This window comes from Oncorhynchus nerka, linkage group LG2 (genome assembly GCF_034236695.1).
Source record: "Oncorhynchus nerka isolate Pitt River linkage group LG2, Oner_Uvic_2.0, whole genome shotgun sequence".
NCBI classification, from domain to species: domain Eukaryota; kingdom Metazoa; phylum Chordata; class Actinopteri; order Salmoniformes; family Salmonidae; genus Oncorhynchus; species Oncorhynchus nerka.
Window position 1 is genome coordinate 64755183 of NC_088397.1, and position 27158 is coordinate 64782340.

Here is a 27158-nt window from a genome sequence, read left to right on the forward strand (position 1 = left end):
AGATCTACAGCTGAGGTGGGAGACTCTGTCCATAGGACAACAATCAGTCGTATATTGCACAAATCTGGCCTTTATGGAAGAGTGGCAAGAAGAAAGCCATTTCTTAAAGATATCCATAAAAAGTGTTGTTTAAAGTTTGCCACAAGCCACCTGGGAGACACGCCAAACATGTGGAAGAAGGTGCTCTGGTCAGATGAAACCAAAATTGAACTTTTTGGCAACAATGCAAAACGTTATGTTTGGCGTAAAAGCAACACAGCTCATCATCCTGAACACACCATCCCCACTGTCAAACATGGTGGTGGCAGCATCATGGTTTGGGCCTGCTTTTCTTCAGCACGGACAGGGAAGATGGTTAAAATTGATGGGAAGATGGATGGAGCCAAATACAGGACCATTCTGGAAGAAAACCTGATGGAGTCTGCAAAAGACCTGAGACTGGGACAGAGATTTGTCTTCCAACAAGACAATGATCCAAAACATAAAGCAAAATCTACAATGGAATGGTTCAAAAATAAACATATCCAGGTGTTAGAATGGCCAAGTCAAAGTCCAGACCTGAATCCAATCGAGAATCTGTGGAAAGAACTGAAAACTGCTGTTCACAAATGCTCTCCATCCAACCTCACTGAGCTCGAGCTGTTTTGCAAGGAGGAATGGGAAAAAAATTCAGTCTCTCGATGTGCAAAACTGATAGAGACATACCCCAAGCGACTTACAGCTGTAATCGCAGCAAAAGGTGGCGCTACAAAGTATTAACTTAAGGGGGCTGAACAATTTTGCACGCGCAATTTTTCCGTTTTTGATTTGTTAAAAAAGTTTGAAATATCCAATAAATGTCGTTCCACTTCATGATTGTGTCCCACTTGTTGTTGATTCTTCACAAAAAAATACAGTTTTATATCTTTATGTTTGAAGCCTGAAATGTGGCAAAAGGTCACAAAGTTCAAGGGGGCCGAATACTTTCGCAAGGCACTGTACAGCATGTGTAAATGAGGTAAGAGACGTAAGGCAATAAATAGGCCATGGTGACGAAGTAATTACAATATAGCAATAAATCACCTGAATGGTAGAATGTGCAGAAGATGAATGTGCAAATAGAGATACTGGGTTGCAAAGGAGCAAGATAAATAAATAAATAAATACAGTATGGGGATGAGGAAGATTGAATGGGCTATTTACAGATGGGCTAGGTACAGGTGCAGTGATCTGTGAGCTGCTCTGACAGCTGGTGCTTAAAGCTAGTGAGGGAGGTAAGAGACTCCAGCTTTAGTGATTTTTGCAGTTCGTTCCAGTCATTGGCAGCGAACTGGAAGGAGAGGAGGCCAAAGGAAGAATTGGCTTTGGGGGTGACCAGTGAGATATACCTGCTGGAGCGAGTGCTACGGGTGGGTGCTGCTATGGTGACCAGTGAGCTGAGATAAGGCAGGGCTTTACCTAGCAGAGACTTGTAGAAGACCTGGAGTCAGTGGGTTTGGCGTCGAGTATGAAGCGAGGGACAGCCAACCAGAGCGTACAGGTCACAGTGGTGGGTAGTATATGGGGCTTTGGTGACAAAACAGATAGACTGCATCCAATTTGTTGAGTAGAGTGTTGGAGGCTATTTTCTAAATGACATCGCCGAAGTCGAGGATCGGTAGGATGGTCAGTTTTACGAGGGTATGTTTGGCAGCATGAGTAAAGGATGCTTCTTTTGCGAAATAGGAAGCCAATTCTAGATTTAATTTTGGATTGGAGATGTTTAATGTGAGTCTGGAAGGAGAGTTTACAGTCTAACCAGACACCTAGGTATTTGTAGTTGTCCACATATTCTAAGTCAGAACCGTCTAGAGTAGTGATGCTGGACGGGCGGGCAGGTGCGTGCACCGATCGGTTGAAGAGCATGCATTTAGTTTTACTTGCATTTAAGAGCAGTTGGAGGCCACAGAAGGAGAGTTGTATGGCATTGAAGCTCGGCTGGAGGTTAGTTAACACAGTGTCCAAAGAAGGGCCAGAGGTATACAGAATGGTGTCGTCTGCGTAGAGGTAGATCAAATAATCACCAGCAGCAAGAGCGACATCATTGATGTATACAGAGAAGAGAGTCGGCCCGAGAATTGAACCCTGTGGTACCCCATAGAGACTGCCAGGGGTCCGGACAACAGGCCCATCCCATTTGACATACTGAACTCTGTCAGAGAAATAGTTGGTGAAACAGGCGAGGCAATCATTTGAGAAAACAAGGCTGTTGAGTCTGCAAATAAGAATGTTGTGATTGACAGAGTCGAAAGCCTTAGCCAGGTCGATGAATACGGCTGCACGGTAATGTCTCTTATCGATGGTGGTTATGATATCGTTTAGGACCTTGAGCGTGGCTGAGGTGCACCCATGACGAGCTCTGAAACCAGATTGCATAGCGGAGAAGGTAAGGTGGGATTCGAAATGGTTGGTAATCTGTTTGTTAACTTGGCTTTCGAAGACCTTAGAAAGTCAGGGTAGAATAGATATAGGTCTGTAGCAGTTTGGGTCTAGAGTGTCTCCCCCTTTGAAGAGGGGGATGACCGCGACAGCTTTCCAATCTATGGGAATCTCAGACAATACGAAAGAGAGGTTGAACAGGCTAGTAATAGGGGTTGCAACAATATATATATATATATATATATATATATATATAGAGAGAGAGAGTGGTGTGTATTGACAGTATGGACAGTAGTAGTTACAGTTGAAGTCGGAAGTTTACATACACTTAGGTTGGAGTCATTAATTACTTTCTGCATGACACAAATAATTTTTCCAACACTTGTTTACAGACAGATTATTTAACTTGTAATTCACTGTATCACAATTCCAGTGGGTCAGAAGTTTACATACACTAAGCTGACTGTGACTTTAAACAGATCGGAAAATTCCAGAAAATGATGTCATGGCTTCAGAAGCTTCTGATAAGCTAATTGACATAATTTGAGTCAATTGGAGGTGTACCTGTGGATGTATTTCCAGGCCTACCTTCAAACTCTGGAGGAAACAGGTACAAAAGTATCTAGATCCACAGTAAAACGAGTCCTATATCGACATACCCTGAAAGGCTACTCAGCAAGGAAGAAACCACTGCTCCAAAACCGCCATTAAAAAAGCCAGACTACGGTTTGCAACTGCACATGGGGACAAAGATCGTACTTTTTGGAGAAATGTCCTCTGGTCTGATGAAACAAAAATAGAACTGTTTGGCCATAATGACCATCGTTATGTTTGGAGGAAAAAGGGGGATGCTTGTAAGCCGAAGAACATCATCCCAACCGTGAAGCACAGGGGTGGCAGCATCATGTTGTGGGGGTGCTTTGCTGCAGGAGGGCCTGGTGCACTTCATAAAATAGACGGCATCATGAGGCAGGAAAATGATGTGGATATATTGATGCAACATCTCAAGACATCAGTCAGGAAGTTAAAGCTTGGTAGCAAATGGGTCTTTCAAATGGACAATGACCCCAAGAATAAAAGCTGAAATAAATAATTCTGTCTACTATTATTCTGACATTTCACATTCTTAAAATAAAGTGGTGATCCTAACTGACAGGGACTTACTAGGATTAAATGTCAGGAATTGTGAAAAACTGAGTTTAAATATAGTTGGCTAAGGTGTATGTAAACTTCCGACTTTAACTGTATATAGGATGAGCCTTGACTAGAATACAGTATATACTTATAAAGTGTGTAAAACAGTATGCAAACACTATTAAAGTGACCATTGTTCAATGACTATGTACATAGGGCAGCAGTCTCTAAGGTGCAGGGTAGAGTACCGGGTGGTAGCCAGCTAGTAACAGTGACTAATGTTCAGGGCAGGGTACTGGACAGAGGCCGGCTAGTGGTGAATGTTTAACAGTCTGGTGGTCTGCTAAGTCTCTCTGTGCCAGCTTTGATGCACCTGTACTGTCTCTGACAGAGCTGTAGATGTCCTGGAGGGCAGAGGCAGTTTGCCCCGGGCTGACTTTACCACTCTCTGGAGAGCCTTGCAGTTGCGGACAGTGCAATTCCCATACCAGGCGCTGATAAAGTCTGACGGGATGCTCTCAATGGTGCATCTGTAGAAGTTTGTGAGGGTCTTAGGGGCCAAGACTAATTTCTACAGCCTCCTGAGGTTGAAAAGGTACTGTTGCGCCATTTTAAGTAGTCAACTGTGTGGAAGAGGACTGGCCACCGCTTAGAGCCTGGTTCCTCTCGAAGTTTCTTCCTAGGTTCCGGCCTTTCTAGGGAGTTTGTCCTAGCCACTGTGCTTCTACATCTGCATTGCTTGCTGTTTAGGGTGTAGGCTGGGTTTCTGTACAGCACTTTGTGACATTGGGCTGATGTGAAAAGGGCTTCATAAATACATTTGATTGATTGATTGTGGGGATTCCTGAGTTAGGCGCAACCAGCCAATGAAGAAAAAAATTTACTACTGTAAAATGCTGTCACAGATGCTATAATGGCATAGATACAAAGATGAGTCATTTATCCATCTCAATGGCTGTTGTCCACATGCATATCTGCCATCTCATTGGCTAGAATGTTCCCACCTGGTCTTGCCTCCTCCTGCCTGCCTCCCATCTATGAGGACATGCATTTGATTTGATTTCCATTGATAAAGCAGTCACTTGACTATCTTGTCAATATAATAGACAATCTTTGGTTAGGGGCAAGACTATGGTACAAATGTCTCCTCCCCTTCCGAAATTTGAAAGACACCTGCGAAATCGGGATTTGTCCAAATAATAAGTGACGAAAATCTGCGCACCGGCAAAAAGTTCCTTTTGAGTCGTTGCATCCTAGTCTGTTGACATACGTTACGATACCAGTTATATTACATGCGTCTTTCCAATGAGAAATTGGTGTTTTCATAATTTAGCATGTCTGTTGCTTATGATACAAGCTATAGAGTTCGCCAGTTTGTAGTCCTAAAAAACGGAAATGAAATCTCTGGTTCGTTCAGCCATTCATTTTTATTTTTTATTTAACCTTTATTTATGGGGGAAATTAATGTTTTTTTAAAGGAAAAACAACAAAAATAAGGTCTGATGTTAACACAGGTTTAGGCTACCTTACATTTGGTTCTATGAGATAATATCAGTCAGTTATCATGACCTTCATGAATTATGAAGCTTTTATGTGCTTATATTGATTACATAAATGCATCAAAATTCACAAAAAGTGACGTTAGCTGCTGCTGATGATCTCATAGAGCAAAATGTATAAGCCTGTGTTTACCATATATATTATTTTTGGCGATTATCCCAAAAAACATTAAAACATTCCCCATAGGCTTTGGCCAACGTGCCATGGCGCAATTAGTCTGTTAGTGCCTACAAGAAGACAACATAACTATTGCTCTCTTTTGGGTTCCAATGCACGCAGCTGCAGCACTCTAAAGCCACCAGTAGGTGGAAGCAACATCTGCTGTTTCCCCACCACAATTCTCAGTCTGTCTGGTCTCTGATGGAGGAGGATACTTGAGGATGCAAAGCGCTGGACGAATAAATCAGGCGCTGAAACTGTCGGTACAAGTTATGTTAGATTTTATTGCAGTTTAATCAGCTCAATTAATGTTTTAATAGGCCAATATTTTAGAGTGGGAATGGCAATGTGGTGATAAATCGTGTTAGAGGAGCGTGGCCCCCTTTTCTCTTGGTCTCTATTTCTCTCACAGCAGAGTTCAGAGTTAATGTGTGAACCTGGTCTGGGGTTTAATGTCATTGTGTTTTTAATGTTAACAGGTCAAATACATGTTGCTGCATAATAACAGTCAGTCATCCCTCTCTCACACTCCACTCCTTAGCTTTATCATTCTCTCCTTCTTAATTCTCAGTCATGCCATTCATTTGTCCCTTCTCCTTTCTTGTCACCATTTTCTCCCCTCCTCTCATATTCTCTTCTTCGTCTGCTCTGCTCTTCTCCAGTCTTTCTCCTGCATCATGTTTAAACACTGGACCTCACCCCACCTCTGAGTCTCCCACAGCGTTTAATGTCTCTTTACCCTCTCCCCTTCTCTCTGTTTTTGTGGATCTCTCCATTTCTCCATTTGACATTCCTGATCCCTCGCTCCCATCATCTACACACCTTAATCGCCTACTTATCCCTCTTCTCCTCCCTGTCACCCGCTTTCTTTCCTAATTTTCCTGACCTTCACCCACCCTTCTTCATCACTCTCTCCTTGTCTGTCCCCCCCCCCCATATACTCCCTCTCCCAGGCAGAGTGAAGGAGTAATGAAATGCAAAAATCAACATTCCTGTGACATTTTGGGCCCCCCACCTCCCCCCCATTGCACCCCCACCCCCCATTAGCAATGATGTATGATGGTTGGCATGACGATTCTAATAAGGACTTGGGTGAAGGGGTGGGGGGGGATGTAATTAAAGAACAAGGGTCCTGGGAGGAACTGGGGAAGGGAGATCAAATAACATTTTATTTATCACGTGCGCCGAATTCAACTGGTGTGGACTTTATAATGAAATCCTTACTTATAAACCTTTCCCAACGATGCAGTTTAAAAAAATATATATACAAAAATAATAGTAACTAACATGAGGAATAAAATAAAATACACATATATACCGGAAGTGTCAGTATAAGATCAATGTGCAGAGGTACAAAGTATTTGATGTAGATATGTACATAAAGGCAGGGTAAAGTGACTAGGCATTCGGATAGATAGATAATAATAAGAGTCAAATAACGTACTGAATAGCAGCAGCAAATGTGTAAAAGTGTGTATGTATGTGCATGTACTTTTTGTTTATGTTGTATCGGTATGTACAGTGGGACAAAAAAGTATTTAGTCAGCCAATTGTGCAAGTTCTCCCACTTAAAAATATGAGAGAGGCCTGTAATTTTCATCATAGGTACACTTCAACTATGACAGACAAAATTAGGAAAATAAATCCAGAAAATCACATTGTAGGATTTTTAATGAATTTATTTGCAAATGATGGTGGAAAATAAGTATTTGGTCAATAACAAAAGTTTATCTCAATACTTTGTTATATACCCTTTGTTGGCAGAGGTCAAATGTTTTCTGTAAGTCTTCACAAGGTTTTCACACACTGTTGCTGGTATTTTGGCCCATTCCTCCATGCAGAGGAAATTATTCTATAATTGATTAAATTGTTTTTTTCCCCCTCATCAATCTACACACAATACCTCATAATGACAAAGAAAAGACAGGTTTTTAGACATTTTTGCAAAAAAAATTAACTGAAATATTACATTTACATAAATATTCAGACCCTTGACTCAGTACCTTTGGCAGCAATTAAAGCCTTGAGTGTTCTTGGGTATGACGCTACAAGCTTGGCAAACCTGTATTTGGGGAGGTTCTCCAATTATTCTCTGCAGATCCTCTTAAGCTCCATCAGATCGGATGAGGTGCGTCGCTGCACAGCTATTTTCAGGTATCTTCAGAGATGTTCGATTGGGTTCAAGTCCGGGCTATGGCTGGGCCACTCAAGGACATTCAGAGACTTATCCCGAAGCCAATCCTGCATTGTCTTGGCTGTGTGCTTAGGGTTGTTGTCCTGTTGGAAGGTGAACCTTCACCCTAGTCGGAGTTCCTCTGGAGCAGGTTTTCATCAAGGACCTCTCTGTACTTTGCTCTGTGCATATTTCCCTCGATCCTGACTAGTCTCCCAGTCCCTGCCGCTGAAAAATCATACCCATGCTGCCAGCACCATGCTTCACTGTAGGGTTGGGGCCATGGTTCCTCCAGATGGTGACGCTTGGCATTCAGGCCAAAGAGTTCAAACTTGGTTTCATCAGAGCAGAAAATCTTGTTTCTTATGGTCTGAGATTCCTTTAGGTGCCTATAGGCAACCTTCAAGCGGGCTGTCATGTGCCTTTTACTGAGGAGTGGCTTCTGTCTGGCCATTGGTTGAGTGCTGCAGAGATGGTTGTCCTTCTGGAAGGTTCTCCCATCTCCACAGAGGAACTCTGGAGCTCTGTCAGAGTGATGATCGGGTTCTTGGTCACCAAGGCCCTTCTCCAGATTGGTTTGTCCATGCGGCCAGCTCTAGGAAGAGTTTTGGTGGTTCCAAACTTCTTTATTTAAGAATTTTGGAGGCCACTGTGTTCTTGGGGACCTTCAATGCTGCATACATTTTTTGGTACATTTCCCCAGATCTGTGCCTCGACACAATCCTGTCTCGGAGCTCTACGGACAATTCCTTCGACCTCATGGCATTTTTGCTCTGACATGCACCTTCAACTGTGGGACCTTATATTAGATAGGTGTGTTCCTTTCCAAATCATGTCCAATCAATTGAATTTACCACAGGTGGACTCCATTCAAGTTGATCAATGTAAACAAGATGCGTCTGAGCTCAATTTTGAGTCTCATAGCAAAAGGTCTGAATACTTAATAAGGTATCTGTTTTTTAAATTTTTAATACATTTGCTAAAATTACTGAAAAACTTTTCATCATGAGGTGTAGTGTGTAGATTGATGAGGGGGAAAAACAACTGGATCCATTTTAAAATAATAGGCTGACCACACCGCACGCGTCGCATCAACGAGCGTCTGGGTTGCCAAGGGCTAAAATAGAACTCCTATTTCTGACGCAGATTGCACTGCAAGTCCTGCCTCTCCCATCTTCTCATTGGTTTATAGAAGCAGGTACCCACGTGCCATCTCCTCATTGGTTATACCCACGTGGGTGATTGAAAGACGAACTGTGTTGCCGGTCGGTGTAGTAATACTATGAAAGTTTAGATGCCAATCACCATATAAGTTCAAAGATGAAAAAGCCTGGAAGGAGGAGAGATGACTAGAAATGATTCGGTTGACCGTTTTATGTGTGGATTAATTGTCGGAGTAGAGGACCTTGTGCATTTCAGGTAAAATAACCACTCAATGTTTATATCGCAGGACAAATTAGCTAGCAACAGCAAGCTAGCTAAATATGACAAATTAGCTAGCAAGTACAAGCTAACTAGCTAAATTGGCATAAATGTTTAATGCTTTTCGACCTGTTCCCAAATTAATGTAATTAGTTCAGTTTGTTTTGATATTTTAACCTGCATGTTGTGATCGCGTTTGGTGTAGGGGAACAAAATACATTTATGCACGGTGGTGCACGATGGCGCACGCGAGCAGCCGGTTTGGGTTCTGTGTTAGGCTGTAACGTAAGAAAATGTGGAAAAAGTCAAGGGGTCTAAATACTTTCCAAATGCACTGTACATGCTGTGTATATAAAGTCTAGTGAGTGTTCGTAGGGTAAGTGCAAGATAGCCAGTGCAGATAGTTCAGGTACCATTAATTGACTATTCTGGCTATTTAGCAGTCTTGTGGCTTGGGGGTAGAAGCTGTCTCAGGAGCCTGTTGGTCCGAGAGTCGAAGCTCCGGCTACAGTAGCAAAGTCTGCTACAGTAGCAGAGTGAACAGTCTATGGCTAGGGTGGCTGGAGTCTTTGCCAATTTGCCAATTTTTCCTCTGTAACCAAGATGGCGTAGCAGTAAGACGTCTTGTCGTGTCATGTCCCTTGTATATATCGTTTTTTTCATTTTTACATATTTTTCTTCGCATATCTTTTAAAACATTTTGCTAAACCTCAACTTCTAAATACTCTCCTGCAACCCGCCTCACTCAATGTAGCTATTTTTCCTAAAGTATTTATATTTACTTCGGATCCGGAACCCCTCAACTGAAGCTAGCCAGCTAACTACCAGCTATCAGTCAGCAAAACATTGCTAGCGGTCTTCAGCTAACCAGTCATCAGCTAACCTTTAGCTCGGAAAGCTCTCGCCAGTTCGAACAACGCGACTCTAACCAGAGCATAACGGACCTATTATTTTTTTATCCCCGGATTCCCACCGGATTCCCACCGCAAACGGAACATTTTTCAGCTGGATCTTCACAACTAGCTATCTAGCTAACCGCAACCCCGGATGATTACTCCTGGCTAGCGTTTCCACCCACTTAGCTTGAAGCTAGCCCGGCCAGAGCTCCTGTGCTACCACCGTAGTATACTCCTGGGCTACAATATCCGGACCCATGACCGGTCTATCGATGTCACCGCATGAAGAGGAATAAACAGACTCACCCCATCGTGACGTCCCCCAAAGGCTAACTCTCTAGCCCTTGCTATCTCCTTGCTTGCTAATTCGGCCTGCTAACTGCTAGCTTGTTTAGCCCCGGTCCGCTAACTGCTACCTTGTTTAGCCCCGGCCTACTAACTGTTAGCTTGTTAGCACAGGCCTGCTAACCGTCTGAATCGCCGCGTCCCAAACACTCACTGGACCCATATTTACTTTCTATCTCTTTTCGATTTTTAATTTGTTTATACCTTCCGGTAACCTGCCTCACCCAATGTGATACGGAATCGCTATTATTTTTAATTTTTAGAACACACTCAAGAACCTCCAGAAGCTAACCAGCTAACTAGCTACAAGCTATTTAGTCATTGTTAGTTTTTTTAAACCTGGATAACACTCGCCAGTCCAGCTTCCCTGCCCCATCCACCGCTGCCCCCTGGACACTGATCACTTGGCTACATAGCTGATGCATGCTGGACTGTCCATTAATCACGGTACTCCATTCTGCTTGTTTATGTTTTATCTGTCGGCTAGCTGATTAGCTGTTGTTGTCTCACCTACTGTTTTAGCTAGCTCTCCCAATTCAACACCTGTGATTACTGTATGCCTCGCTGTATGTCTCTCTCAAATGTCAATATGCCTTGTATACTGTTGTTCAGGTTAGTTATCATTGTTTTACTTTACAATGGAGCCCCTAGTTCCACTCTTCATACGCCTGATACCTCCTCCTACCTCCCACACATGCGGTGACCTCACCCATTACAACCAGCATGTCCAGAGATACAACCTCTCTCATCATCACCCTGGGCTTACCTCCGCTGTACCCGCACCCCACCATACCCCTGTCTGCGCATTATGCCCTGAATATATTCTACCATGCCCAGAAATCTGCTCCTTTTATTCTCTGTCCCCAACGCTCTAGGCGACCAGTTTTGATAGCCTTTAGCCGCACCCTCATACTACTCCTCCTCTGTTCCGCGGGTGATGTGGAGGTAAACCCAGGCCCTGCATGTCCCCAGGCACCCTCATTTGTTGACTTCTGTGATCGAAAAAGCCTTGGTTTCATGCATGTCAACATCAGAAGCCTCCTCCCTAAGTTTGTTTTACTCACTGCTTTAGCACACTCTACTAACCCTGATGTCCTTGCCGTGTCTGAATCCTGGCTCAGGAAGGCCACCAAAAATTCTGAGATTTCCATACCCAACTATAACAGCTTCCGTCAAGATAGAACTGCCAAAGGGGGAGGAGTTGCAGTCTACTGCAGAGATAGCCTGCAAAGTAATGTCATACTTTCCAGGTCCATACCCAAACAGTTCAAACTACTAATTTTGAAAATTACTCTCTCCAGAAATAAGTCTCTCACTGTTGCCGCCTGCTACCGACCCCCCTCAGCTCCCAGCTGTGCCCTGGACACCATTTGTGAATTGATCGCCCCCAATCTAGCTTCAGAGTTTGTCCTGTTAGGTGACCTAAACTGGGATATGCTTAACACCCCGGCAGTCCTACAATCTAAGCTAGATGCCCTCAATCTCACACAAATCATCAAGGAACCCACCAGGTACAACCCTAAATCTGTAAACAAGGGCACCCTCATAGACGTCATCCTGACGAACTGGCCCTCCAAATACACCTCCGCTGTCTTCAACCAGGATCTCAGCGATCACTGCCTCATTGCCTGTATCCGCTACGGAGCCGCAGTCAAACGACCACCCCTCATCACTGTCAAATGCTCCCTAAAACACTTCTGTGAGCAGACCTTTCTAATCGACCTGGCCCGGGTATCCTGGAAGGACATTGACCTCATCCCGTCAGTTGAGGATGCCTGGTCATTCTTTAAAAGTAACTTCCTCACCATTTTAGATAAGCATGCTCCGTTCAAAAAATGCAGAACTAAGAACAGATATAGCCCTTGTTTCACTCCAGACCTGACTGCCCTCGACCAGCACAAAAACATCCTGTGGCGGACTGCAATAGCATTGAATAGTCCCCGCGATATGCAACTGTTCAGGGAAGTCAGGAACCAATACACGCAGTCAGTCAGGAAAGCTAAGGCCAGCTTCTTCAGGCAGAAGTTTGCATCCTGTAGCTCCAACTCCAAAAAGTTCTGGGACACTGTAAAGTCCATGGAGAACAAGAGCACCTCCTCCCAGCTGCCCACTGCACTGAGGCTAGGTAACACGGTCACCACCGATAAATCCATGATTATCGAAAACTTTAACAAGCATTTCTCAACGGCTGGCCATGCCTTCCACCTGGCTACTCCAACCTCGGCCAACAGCTCCGCCCCCCCCCCTCCCCCCGCAGCTACTCGCCCAAGCCTCTCCAGGTTCTCCTTTACCCAAATCCAGATAGCAGATGTTCTGAAAGAGCTGCAAAACCTGGACCCGTACAAATCAGCTGGGCTTGACAATCTGGACCCTCTATTTCTGAAACTATCCGCCGCCATTGTCGCAACCCCTATTACCAGCCTGTTCAACCTCTCTTTCATATCGTCTGAGATCCCCAAGGATTGGAAAGCTGCCGCAGTCATCCCCCTCTTCAAAGGGGAGACACCCTGGACCCAAACTGTTACAGACCTATATCCATCCTGCCCTGCCTATCTAAGGTCTTCGAAAGCCAAGTCAACAAACAGGTCACTGACCATCTCGAATCCCACCGTACCTTCTCCACTGTGCAATCTGGTTTCCGAGCCGCTCACGGGTGCACCTCAGCCACGCTCAAGGTACTAAACGATATCATAACTGCCATCGATAAAATACAGTACTGTGCAGCCGTCTTCATCGACCTTGCCAAGGCTTTCGACTCTGTCAATCACCATATTCTTATCGGCAGACTCAGTAGCCTCGGTTTTTCGGATGACTGCCTTGCCTGGTTCACCAATTACTTTGCAGACAGAGTTCAGTGTGTCAAATCGGAGGGCATGCTGTCCGGTCCTCTGGCAGTCTCTATGGGGGTGCCACAGGGTTCAATTCTCGGTCCGACTCTTTTCTCTGTATATATCAATGATGTTGCTCTTGCTGCGGGCGATTCCCTGATCCACCTCTACGCAGACGACACCATTCTATATACTTCCGGCCCGTCCTTGGACACTGTGCTATCTAACCTCCAAACGAGCTTCAATGCCATACAACACTCCTTCCGTGGCCTCCAACTGTTCTTAAACGCTAGTAAAACCAAATGCATGCTTTTCAACCGTTCGCTGCCTGCACCCGCACGCCTGACCAGCATCACCACCCTGGATGGTTCCGACCTTGAATATGTGGACATCTATAAGTACCTAGGTGTCTGGCTAGACTGTAAACTCTCCTTCCAGACTCATATCAAACATCTCCAATCGAAAATCAAATCAAGAGTCGGCTTTCTATTCCGCAACAAAGCCTCCTTCACTCACGCCACCAAACTTACCCTAGTAAAACTGACTATCCTACCGATCCTCGACTTCGGCGATGTCATCTACAAAATTGCTTCCAACACTCTACTCAGCAAACTGGATGCAGTTTATCACAGTGCCATCCGTTTTGTCACTAAAGCACCTTATACCACCCACCACTGCGACCTGTACGCTCTAGTCGGCTGGCCCTCGCTACATATTCGTCGCCAGACCCACTGGCTCCAGGTCATCTACAACTCCATGCTAGGTAAAGCTCCGCCTTATCTCAGTTCACTGGTCACGATGGCAACACCCACCCGTAGCACGCGCTCCAGCAGGTGTATCTCACTGATCATCCCTAAAGCCAACACCTCATTTGGCCGCCTTTCGTTCCAGTTCTCTGCTGCCTGTGACTGGAACGAATTGCAAAAATCGCTGAAGTTAGAGACTTTTATCTCCCTCACCAACTTCAAACATCTGCTATCTGAGCAGCTAACCGATCGCTGCAGCTGTACATAGTCTATTGGTAAATAGCCCATCCATTTTCACCTACCTCATCCCCATACTGTTTTTATTTATTTACTTTTTTGCTCTTTTGCACACCAATATCTCTATCTGTACATGACCATCTGATCATTTATCACTCCAGTGTTAATCTGCAAAATTGTAATTATTCGCCTACCTACTCATGCCTTTTGCACACAATGTATATAGACTCCCCTTTTTTTCTACTGTGTTATTGACTTGTTAATTGTTTACTCCATGTGTAACTCTGTGTTGTCTGTTCACACTGCTATGCTTTATCTTGGACAGGTCGCAGTTGCAAATGAGAACTTGTTCTCAACTAGCCTACCTGGTTAAATAAAGGTGAAATAAAATACAATTTAAAAAAATAACACCACCTGATATAGAGGTCCTGGATGGCAGGGAACTCGGCCCCAGTGACGTACCCTTTGTAGCGTTTTGCGGGTCAAGGGCACCGCAATTCAAGATGCTTTTAATGGTACAGCTGTAGAACTTCTTGGAGATCTGAGCGCCCATGCTAAATCTTATCAGCCTCCTGAGGGGGAAGAGGCGCTGCCGTTCCCTCTTCACAACTGTGTCGGTGTGTGTGGACCATGTTAATTCCTTAGTGATGTGGACGCCAAGGAACTTGAAGCTCTCGACCCGCTCCATAACAGACCTGTCGATGTAGATGGAGGCGTGCTCTCACCTCTTTCTCTTATAGTCCACGATCATCTCCTTGGTCTTACTGACATTGAAGGACAGGTTGTTGTCTTGGCACCACACTGCTAAGTCTCTGACCTCCTCCCTGTAGGCTGTCTCATCGCCACCGTCATGTCATCAGAAAATGATGATGATGGAATCATGAAAGGCCACACAGTCGTGGGTGAACAGGGTGTACAGGAGAGGAATAAGCACACACCCGAGGGGCCCCCGTATTGAGTGTCAGCGTGGCGGAGGTGTTATTGTCTACCCTCATCACCTGGGGCCGGCCCGTCAGGATGTCCAGGATCCAGTTGCAAAGGGAGGGGTTCAGTCCCAGGGTCCCTAACTTGGTGATAAACTTGGAGGGGACTATGGTGTTGAACGCTGAGCTGTAGTCTATGAACAGCATTCTCACATTGTTATTTCCCCTCTTGTGCAGGAGGGAGAGTGTAGTGTGAAGTGCAATAGAGATTGAGTCATCTATGGATCTGTTGGGACGGTATGCTAATTTGTTGGTCTAGGGTGTCTGGGATGATGGTATTGATATGTGTCATGACCAGCCTTTCAAAGCACTTCATAATTACAGATGACGGTGGCTATGCACTAGCTAGAACGATAAATCAATGACAAATCGCCCCTTCCTTTCACAATGCACTCACCCCCCCTCCCAAAAAGCAATTCCGCCATGTCTTGTTAGCCCATTCGTCTTCATCAGGACCAGCAGGAGGTTCCAACCAAACTACACATGCACACACACAGGCCTGATTGATCAAAGCAGAACCAATCAGTGGATCAGTGCTGGTCCTGGTGTCATATCTGACATTACACACACACACACACACACACAAAAACACGCATATGCACACACCACAACAATATCCCAATCAGGGTTTCCCATAGTTTATGACTAGGTGGTTAACACACTCCACACACTAACGGTAGTCAGGTCCAATTAAGGCCTAATTAATGACTTCCTACAACGCTTATGAAAATGTTCATTGGCAGTGAACCTTTGATGTTCACTGACAGTCATGAGAAGAATGAGATCCCTTATGTCACAATCAGGCTTAGATTGATGTTATGCAATATTTATGTTTGTTAGCTGGTAATATTAAATGCTGGTTAAAATAACAATAGTTACAAGCAACAGTACTGTATTCAGGAGGGAAAAGGTTTAGAATAATTGATTTTACAGCTATTATGTCCGTATGTTTTACTGTTGCTCAAGAATATTGGTACAGAACAGCTAAATAAGTGACTGTCAACTTACCTGTTAATAATGTCCATCAGACTAAATAACAAATTGGTAATCTATACTGTAAAATGATAGAATGCCTTATTACTCTAACATTATACAGCTTTCTTGGGCTAAATGTACCCGAGCCACACAATAGAATGAGTAGTAGCCTAACAAACAACTAGAGAAGAACATTGAAACAATGAGAACAAGAGTTCAGACAGAAAAACACCAGGAGGGGGGTTCAGACTATCCATCAGCCCTTCTCATCACACCTCAGGCTTGACTTTGATTGACAGCTGTCAGTCAATTTGACAAGCCCAGAGTGAGGGGGGGGGGGGGGGGTCAGACGACACACCAGCGGGGACGTCAGTGTCATCAAAGAAGGACAGTGGAGTAGAGGTATACTGAGGGGTGGGGGGACGAGACAGGAATAGACACAATCTGATTTGACCTGATCTACTCAGCTCTCATCTACCAACCCAGGGTGTATGTGTGTTTGTGTGGCTCTGTGTGAGTGTGTGTTTAAGTGGGGGCGGTTGGAGGAGAGACTTTCTTCTGAGGATCGCGTTGAGCACAGAGGGAAAAGCCCTCCAGGCTCCACCATGTATCCAGCAGGTCACCTCCTTCCACCAGGCAGTGACAGAGCCTAACACTCAGAGACAGACACAACAAAGACTAATACAAACAGAAAGATGCAACAAAGACAAATACACATAGTCAGATGCAACAAAGACAAATACAGAGATGCACCAAACAAAAACACAATTGTGACAAACACACACACACCCACACACAATCAAAGGTGGAGGGGAGTCCGGGATGTCACTTCAACCTAGCCTGGCAGGTACCCTAGATGTTAAGAGCTTTGGGCCATTAACCAGAAAGTTCAAATCCCAGAGCTAACTAGGTGAAAAATATGTTGATGTGTCCTTGAGCAAGGCACTTAACCCTAATTGTGTCTGTTAAATTCCCCGCCACCCCTCCCCCCACCAACAATATGTTTTGCTTCAGTAGCTAGGTTTCCATCCAGTTGGGACAGATTTTCATGTAATTAATAAACAATATGCACATTTTCTCACCAAATTTGCTTGTTGCGGATAAAAGGCTGTGTGTGATATGTAGTGCACATTAAAAAAACGTATGCGGTTAAATTCCCATGTCCCAAATAAAATATACAAGTGAAATGGGTTTCCATTGTATTTTTAACTCTACTGATGGTAAAATGTTGCTTTATAAAGGGAATGTGCCCACTCTGCCCACTCTGCTCTAGCCAAGAACTCGTAGATACAGTGCATGTATAGCCTACTATATGATGAGATTATTATGGAAAAAGAGCGAGATCATTTTTATTTGTCAAACAGCAGCCAAGCATCGATTATCATGTCACCAGAATAAGCCCCTCGATATATATTGGAAAAAACATCACGCAATGCACAGTGCACTTCCACCACCCTGTGAAGTTCATAATTAATTTAATCTGTAGCCTAAAAAACTGCATGATTTCCCGAGTTGTAGTGGGAGGACCACACACCCTATCATCGCTTGACTGCACGTTTACTTGGACATTATTATATCAATATTTGCGCATAAAGCCGCTTCCACCGCCATTTCTCTCATAATTAATTTTAACACAAACAAAAATATCCCACCTTGTCCAGCGTATCTTGTTTTGTCGACATTTGGAACGTTTCCATTATGCCTGTCATTACATTTTTTTCTATGACATACTTTACTGGCATAAAAGGGTTGGATGAAAACCTGCTTTCACCCCTACCTACATGTACAAATGACCTCGACTAACCTGTACCCCCACACATTGACTTGGTACAGGTACCCTCTGTATATAGCCTTGTTTTTGTGTTACCTTTTATTATTTTTTACTTTAGTTTATTTGGTAAATATTTTCTTAACTCTTCTTGAACTGCACTGTTGGTTAAGGGCTTGTAAGTACGCATTTCAGGGTAAGGTCTTGTTGGGTTTCTTTTTTTTCTGGGTGTCACGACTTCCGCCGAAGTCAGCCCCTCTCCTTGTTCGGGCGGTGTTTGGCGGTTGACGTCACCAACCTTCTAGCCATCACTGATACATTTTTCATTTTCCATTGGTTTTGTCTCGTCTTCCATCACACCTGGTTCCAATCCCATCAATTACATGTTGTGTATTTAACCCTCTGTTTCCCCTCATGTCCTTGTCGGTGATTGTTTGCTGTATGTATTGGTGCTAGTTATGTTCTGGTGTGCGATGGGTTTTGCACCCTCTTATTTTATTTTGTATATGTTGGTTTCCGGAGTTTTTGAATATTTATTAAACTGCTCCGTTTATACCAAGTTCACTCTCCTGCGCCTGGCTTCCCTGCCACCAGCATGCACCCATTACACTGGGCTCCGTTATTTACTTAACAAATAATGAATACTCTGAATGTATATAAATATATACAAAATTTAAGATATTTTAATTAGAATACAGCTGTAGACAGAAGTCAAAGATCAAACATACAACTTATGTCTCTCCAGAGTTCTGAAAATAGAAAAGGTCCAAGTTGCTTTAATATGCTTGCAGTCAACCCCTAGTGATGTAGCTGCCTACGTTAACACCTTCTACTCATGAGACCAAGCCCATGCATATACAGTTATACAAACTTACAGGAGAGAACAATAGTTCGTGTTTTCTAAGGGCTCAGCAGTTATTTTCCACTCCCCAAGTTGATTTATAGTGGTATGTCTGACTTGTCTCTTATCTCTTTCACTCTCATGCAGGGTTCTGTGTCTATGCATCTCTTTAGCCATGAGGTGCTTTCTCACAGACACCCTGTTTTGACTGCAATAACTCACATCTCTCTGAGACTAGAAAAGAACTGTGGAACAATATAATGCATATATATATTGCTAATCTGTAGTCCAGGACCCTATAAATGTAGTGGGGGAGGGGTCTTATAGCCCTTCCCCTTCTATTAATACAACATAAGCATAATCAATTATTATAATACATCAATCATTTGGTGCAGCCCCTATCATGACCCCAAGGTGACCCCCATCAGTCTACACTTGTTGTATTTGCCAGGTATGACAAATAAAGTTTGATTTTGTAAGTGACAGACAGTTTGAAAAGACACCTCAAATCATGACAGATAGTGAAGAGGAGAGAAGTAGAGGAAGGGAGAGAGAGAATGATTTAGCATGGGAGATGGATGCTAAAACACAGTAAGACCTTTTGTGCAACGCAAATAAATAAGCAACTAAGCAGGCCAGTGGCAAAATGCATCTCACGTCCTCTCTCAGGGTGGACAGGAACGAGGGAGGAAAAGGAGAGAAATTAAAGGAGACATGAAAAGAGAGAGGCTAAATGGCTGGAGGGAGAAATACAAGTTTGTTTTTCAAATAAGATTGCAGAGGTTGGTCCCAGTCTATGTGGAAGGCAGGCAGAAAGACTGGATGAGAGAGAGAGGAGGGTAGAGAGAGTAAAGAGAATTAATAAAGAGAGAATAAGAAGGAAGCAGTGGGGATGGTAGTGTCAAAAAAGACTACATAGACAACAGGCAAATACCTGAAAGCATTCACCTTTAACTAGATGTATGATAAACTGACAGAGAGAGAGGATTGTTGCTTATGACAGGACCTATAGTTGAGGTAGGAAGTGTACATGCACTTAGGTTGGAGTCATTAAAACTAGTTTTTGAAACACTCCACAAATTTCTTGTTAACAAACTATAGTATTGGAAAATCGTTAGGACATCTACTTTGTGCATGACACAAGTCATTTTTCCAACAATTGTTTACAAACAGATTATTTCACTTATAAATCACTGTTTCACAATTCCAGTGGGTCAGAAGTTTACATACACTAAGTTGATTGTGCCTTTAAACAGCTTGGAAAATTCCAGAAAATGAGGTCATGGCTTTAGAAGCTTCTGTTAGGATAATTGACATCATTTGAGTCAATTGGAGGTGTACCTGTGGATGTAGGCCTACCTTCAAACTCAGTGCCTCTTTGCTTGACATCATGGGAAAATCAAAAGAAATCAGCCCTCAAAAATTGTAGACCTACACAAGTCTGGTTCATCCTTGGGAGCAATTTCCAAACGCCTGAAGGTACCACGTTCATCTGTATTAACAATAGTACGCAAGTATAAACACCATGGGACCACGCAGCAGTCATACCGCTCAGGAAAGAGACTCGTTCAGTCTCCTAGAAATTAACATACTTTGGTGTGAAAAGTGCAAATCAAAATCAAAAATCAAATCAAATGTATTTGTCACATTCACATGGTTAGCAGATGTCAATGCGAGTGTAGCAAAATGCTTGTGCTTCTAGTTCTGACAATGCAGTAATAACAAAACGACCAATCTAACCTCACAATTCCGAAACTACTACCTTATACACACAAGTGTAAAGGGATAAAGAATATGTACATAAAGATATATGAATGAGTGATGGTACAGAACGGCAAAGGCAAGATGCAGTAGATGGTATCGAGTACAGTATATACATATGAGATGAGTAATGTAGGGTATGTAAACAAAGTGGCATAGTTTAAAGTGGCTAGTGATACATGTATTACATAAAGATGCAGTAGATGATATAGAGTACAGTATATACATATACATATGAGATGAGTAATGTAGGGTATGTAAACATTATATTAAGTAGCATTGTTTAAAGTGGCTAGTGATATATTTTACATCAATTTCCATCAATTCTCATTATTAAAGTGGCTGGAGTTGAGTCAGTGTGTTGGCAGCAGCCACTCAATGTTAGTGGTTGCTGTTTAACAGCCCGATGGCCTTGAGATAGAAGCTGTTTTTCAGTCTCTCGGTCCCTGCTTCGATGCACCTGTACTGACCTCGCTTTCTGGATGATAACGGGGTGAACAGGCAGTGGCTCGGGTGGTTGTTGTCCTTGATGATCTTTATGGCCTTCCTGTGACATCGGGTGTTGTAGGTGTCCTGGAGGGCAGGTAGTTTGCCCTGGTGATGCGTTGTGCAGACCTCACTACCCTCTGGAGAGCCTTACGGTTGTGGGCGGAGCAGTTGCCGTACCAGGCGGTGATACGTTTGTGAGTGCTTTTGGTGACAAGACGAATTTCTTCAGCCTCCTGAGGTTGAAGAGGCGCTGCTGCGCCTTCTTCACAATGCTGTCTGTGTGGGTGGACCAATTCAGTTTGCCTGTGATGTGTATGCCGAGGAACTTAAAACTTACTACCCTCTCCACTACTGTCCCATCGATGCGGATAGGGGGGTGCTCCCTCTGCTGTTTCCTGAAGTCCACAATCATCTCCTTAGGTTTGTTGACGTTGAGTGTGAAGTTATTTTCCTAACACCACACTCCGAGGGCCGTCTCGTCGTTGTTGGTAATCAAGCCTACCACTGTAGTGTCGTCCGCAAATTTGATGATTGAGTTGGAGGCGTGCATGGCCACGCAGTCGTGGGTAAACAGGGAGTACAGGAGAGGGCTCAGAACGCACCCTTGTGGGGCCCCAGTTGTGAGGATCAGCGGGGTGGAGATGTTGTTACCTACCCTCACCACCTGGGGGCGGCCCGTCAGGAAGTCCAGTACCCAGTTGCACAGGGCGGGGTCGAGACCCAGGGTCTCGAGCTTGATGACGAGTTTGGAGGGTACTATGGTGCTAAATGCTGAGCTATAGTCGATGAACAGCATTCTCACATAGGTATTCCTCTTGTCCAAATGGGTTAGGGCAGTGTGCAGTGTGGTTGAGATTTCATCATCTGTGGACCTATTTGGGCGGTAAGCAAATTGGAGTGGGTCTAGGGTGTCAGGTAGCGTGGAGGTGATATGGTCCTTCACTAGTCTCTCAAAGCACTTCATGATGACGGAAGTGAGTGCTACGGGGCGGTAGTCGTTTAGCTCAGTTACCTTAGCTTTCTTGGGAACAGGGACAATGGTGGCCCTCTTGAATCATGTGGGAACTGGTCCTCTGGTCTGATGAAACACAAATAGAACTGTTTGGCCGTAATGACAATCGTTCTGTTTGGAGGAAAAAGGGGGAGGCTTGCAAGCCGAAGAACACCATCCCAACCTTGAAGCACGGGGGTGGCAGCATCATGTTGTGGGGGTGCTTTGCTGCAGGAGGGACTGGTGCACTTTACAAAATAGATGGCATCATGAGGAAAGTAAAATTATATGGATATATTGAAGCAACATCTCAAGACATCAGTTAGGAAGTTCAAGCTTGGTCGCAAATGGGTCTTCCAAATGGACAATGACCCCAAGCATACTTCCAAAGTTGTGGCAAACTGGCTTAAAGACAACAAAGTCAAGGTATTGGAGTTGTAACGGTTGTCGTAGGTGGAAGAAGGTGAAGAGGACCAAGGTGCACCGTGGTACGTGTTCATGGTAGATTTAATAAAGAAACTGAACACTAGAACAAAAAAACAACAAAGCGTAACAAACGAAACAGTTCTGTTTGGTGCAGACACACAAAGACAGAAAACAACTACCCACACCCATAGTGGGAAAACAGGCTGCCTAAGTATGGCTCTCAATCAGAGACAACGATTGCCAGCTGCCTCTGATTGGGAACCATACCAGGCCAAACACATAGAAATACAAAACCTAGACTACAAAACATAGAATGCCCACCCCAACTCACACCCTGACCAAACTAAAACAGAGACATAAAAAAGGAACCACGTTCAGGACGTGACAGGAGTGGCCATCACAAAGCCCTGACCTCAATCCTATAGATAATTTGTGGGCAGAACTGAAAAAGCTTGTGCGAGCAAGGAGGCCTACAAACCTGACTTAGTTACACCAGCTCTGTCAGCAGGAATGGGCCAAAATTCACCCAACTTATTGTGGAAAGCTTATTGTGGGAAGCTTATAAGCTTATTGTGGGAAGCTACTATTATTCTGACATTTCACATTCTTAAAATAAAGTGGTGATCCTTACTGACCTAAGACAGGGAATTCTTACTCGGATTAAATGTCAGGAATTGTGAAAAACTGAGTTTAAATGTATTTGGCTAAGGTGTATGTAAACTTCCGACTTCAACTGCATTAATGGAGGGAGAAAATAGGGGGAGGGAAACAGGGAGAGATGAAAGTCGATGAAGAAGACGGAAGAGTTGGAAAGGAGAAAGAAGGAGAAGAAAGAGAGCAGGATGAGTTGGAAAGAAGAAAGAAGGAGAAGAAAGAGAGCAGGATGAGTTGGAAAGAAGAAAGAAGGAGAAGAGAGAGCAGGATGAGTTGGAAATAAGAAAGAAGGAGAAGAGAGAGCAGGATGAGTTGGAAAGAAGAAAGAAGGAGAAGAGAGAGCGCAGGATGAGTTGGAAAGAAGAAAGAAGGAGAAGAGAGAGCGCAGGATGAGTTGGAAAGAAGAAAGAAGGAGAAGAGAGAGCAGGATGAGTTGGAAAGAAGAAAGAAGGAGAAGAGAGAGAGCAGGATGAGTTGGAAAGAAGAAAGAAGTGTGAAAACAGCTTCCTCCACCAACTAGAAACAACCACAGGCACACCAACACACACACCCTCAGTGATCCATGGTTCTGGCAGACTGTCTGATCCCCTCTCTCCTCAGGGGGGTGTTAGTCTGGAGGAATCTGAGGGGTTTTGTTTGGACACCACTGTGAGAGGAATAATTATCTCTCTCTCTCTCTCTCTCTCTCTCTCTCTGACACACACATGCACATGCCCACACAAGTTGAGTCCATGTGAAGTATTTTCAAACTGTAAATTGATCTTCCATACTGTATAAATTGAAATAATGAAAAATAGACAGGTGGGTACTGCATGGTATGTGTCACCAGGTATTGATGTATTTCCATTACCATGTGGAAGAATGAATGGTGGCCATCAGCATTACACAAAGTAATAGGTGAAGCATGTGCAAGCATACACATATAGTTGAAGTCGGAAGTTTACATACACCTTAGCCAAATACATTTAAACTCAGTTTTTCACAATTCCTGACATTTAATCCGAGTAAAAATTAGGATCACCACTTTTTTAAGAATGTGAAATGTCAGAATAATAGTAGAGAGAATGATTTATTTCAGCTTTTATTTCTTTCATCATATTCCCAGTGGGTCAGAAGTTTACATACACTCAATTAGTATTTGGTAGCATTGCCTTTAAATTGTTTAACTTGGGTCAAACGTTTCAGGTAGCCTTCCACAAGCTTCCCACAATAAATTGGGTGAATTTTGGCCCATTTCTATGCCTCCTTGCTTGCACACACTTTTTCAGTTCTTCCCATGCATTTTATACAGGATTGAGGTCAGGGCTTTGTGATGGCCACTCCAATACCTTGACTTTGCTGTCCTTAAGCCATTTGGCCACAACTTTGGAAATATGCTTGGGGTCATTGTCCATTTGGAAGACCCAATTGCAACCAAGCTTTAACTCCCTGACTGATGTCTTGATGTTGCTCCAATATATCCACATAATTTTCCTTTCCTCATAATGCCATCTATTTTGTGAAGTGCACCAGTCCCTCCTACAGCAAAGCACCCACACAGCATGATGCTGCCACCCCCGTGCTTCACAGTTGGGATGGTGTTCTTCGGCTTGCAAGCCTCCCCCTTTTTCTCCAAACATAACGATGGTCATTACAGCCAAACAGTTCTATTTGTGTTTCATCAGACCAGAGGACATTTCTCCAAAAAGTATGATCTTTCTCCTCATGGGCAGTTGCAAACCGTAGTCTGGCTTTTTTATGCGGTTTGAAGCAGTGGCTTCTTCTTTGCTGAGCAGCCTTTCAGGTTATGTCATTATATGACTCGTTTTACTGTGGATATAGATAGTTTTGTACCTGTTTCCTCCAGCATCTTCGCGAGGACCTTTGCTGTTGTTCTGGGATTGATTTGCACTTTTTGCACCAAAGTACATTCATCTCTACGAGACAGAACGCGTCTCCTTCCTGAGCGGTATGACGGCTTCGTGGTCCCATTGTTTGTACAGATGAATGTGGCGTTTGGAAATTGCTCCCAAGGATGAACCAGACTTGTGGAGTTCTACAATTTTTTTCTTTGAGGTCTTGGCTGATTTCTTTTGATTTTCCCATGATGTCAAGCAAAGAGGCACTGAGTTTGACGGTAGGCCTTGAAATACGTCCACAGGTACACCTCCAATTGACTCAAATGATGTCAAATAGCCTATTGTCAAATAGAATTTCTGAAGCCATGACATCATTTTCTGGACTTTTCCAAGCTGTTTAAAGGCACAGTCAACTTAGTGTATGTAAACTTCTGTCCCACTGGAATTGTGATTCAGTGAATTATTTTTTAAACATTTTTTACATTTTTACCTCTTTTTCTCCCCAATTTCGTGGTATCCAATTGTTTTAGTAGCTACTATCTTGTCTCATCTCCACAACTCCCGTACGGGCTCGGGAGAGACGAAGGTTGAAAGTCATGCGTCCTTTGATACACAACCCAACCAAGCCGCACTGCTTCTTAACACAGCGCGCATCCAACCCGGAAGCCAGCCGCACCAATGTGTCGGAGGAAACACCGTGCACCTGGCAACCTTGGTTAGCCCGGCCCACCACAGGAGTCGCTGGTGCGTGATGAGACAAGGATATCCCTACCGGCCAAGCCCTCCCTAACCCGACGCTAGGCCAATTGTGCGTCGCCCCACGGACCTCCCGGTCGCGGCCGGTTGCGACAGAGCCTGGGCGCAAACCCAGAGTCTCTGGTGGCACAGCTGGCGCTGCAGTACAGCGCCCTTAATCACTGCGCCACCCGGGAGGCCCGATACAGTGAATTATAAGTGAAATAATCTGTCTGTAAACAATTGTTGGAAAAATTACTTGTGTCGTGTACAAAGTAGATGTCCTAACCGACTTGCCAAAACTATAGTTTGTTAACAAGAAATGTGTGGAGTGGTTGAAAAAGGAGTTTAATGACTCCAACCTTGTGTATGTAAACTTCCGACTTCAACTGTACCTATATCATAATATACTGTAGGATATGGAATGGGAGAGTGAGTGGGAATGGATGTCCTTATCACGGCTGCCAGTCAGCTGTCTCATCAGATCCAGAGTAGCAAATCCAGCCCAAATTCCCCCTCTCTCCTCTCAGCCACACAGCATGAGACAGATGGAATGAGGGAAGGAATGACAGGGGGATGGGATGGGAGGAGTGTGAGATGAAGGGACAGAGGGTGAAAGGAATAGGCACCTACAGGTAAGATACATTTTATAATAGGTTAACTAAAATCTGAGTGCAATATGCTCTGCAAAAAGCTACGTGTGTGTCTGCATGCTAAGGTGTACGTAACCTTCCGACTTCAACTGTATGTTTGTATGAATGTGTGTATGCTCAGATTCATATCAAACATCAACACTGTGGTACCATATTCAGTCTGTGGGCCTATCAGAGAGAATGTCAACAGTCTCCATTGAGACAGCACCCTGCCCCCCTCCTCTCCTCTTTTCGTCACCTTCTCCCCAATTCATTATTAACGAGCTCTGTGGGCCTCGTTAGTGGCCAGCCACACAATGCTGCTTCCACAAACAAAACAAAACGCTCCAAACCGGCCCGGGTAATTGCCATTTCCCTCCATGTCTCTCTCTCCCTCTTTCTCTCTTCCTCTTTCTTCTTCTGCTGACACCTGCGGCAGGAGAACTTGTAAACAAATGGACACTCACCAGGACTGACTCATCTCTCTCTCTCTCTCTTCGTATTTCTCTCGCTGTCTCACCGATCGTCTATATCCACCTCCCATTTCTATCCTTCTCTCTAGTCTTCTAGGCTACAGCTTTGCTTCAATCTTATCCCATCCCTCTCTTGCAGACATTTTGTTTCCATCTAACTTGTAGCCATTCACTGCCTCTTTTCCTTCACCTTTCTCTCCAACTTTACTCACCCCTCCCCCCTCTTTCTCTAGCCCTCTTCTCCCTCTCATTGGAATTCTCCACATCGTTCTCTCTTCCTTATTAGGACCATCTCTTTGAGCCAATTATACCAGCCCTAACTCCATTTCTCCTCTCTCTCTCTCGCTCTCTTCCAAACTGTACACCTCTATAACTTCTCTCTGCCTTTCTCTCCCCCTCAACGTTTGGGGACGGAGGCATGCAGAGCTGTTAAACTCTCAAATAATGCAACCAAGGACGCCCAGAGACAGAAAACTGGTTCAGAGAGAGAATAAAAAGAGTGAGACAGAAGAGAGCAGAGAGAGAGAGTGAAAGACAGGAGTGTGGAAAGGGAAAAAATAAAGATGGTTTGATAAGGAAGAAAGAAACAGATGGGATGCTCTACTGCCTGGCTGACACACACAAGGTCTCTGCAGACAGAGAGAATGGTGAGGAGAAAGGAAGAAGAGAAGAAAAGAAAGAGAGTTTATGTTATA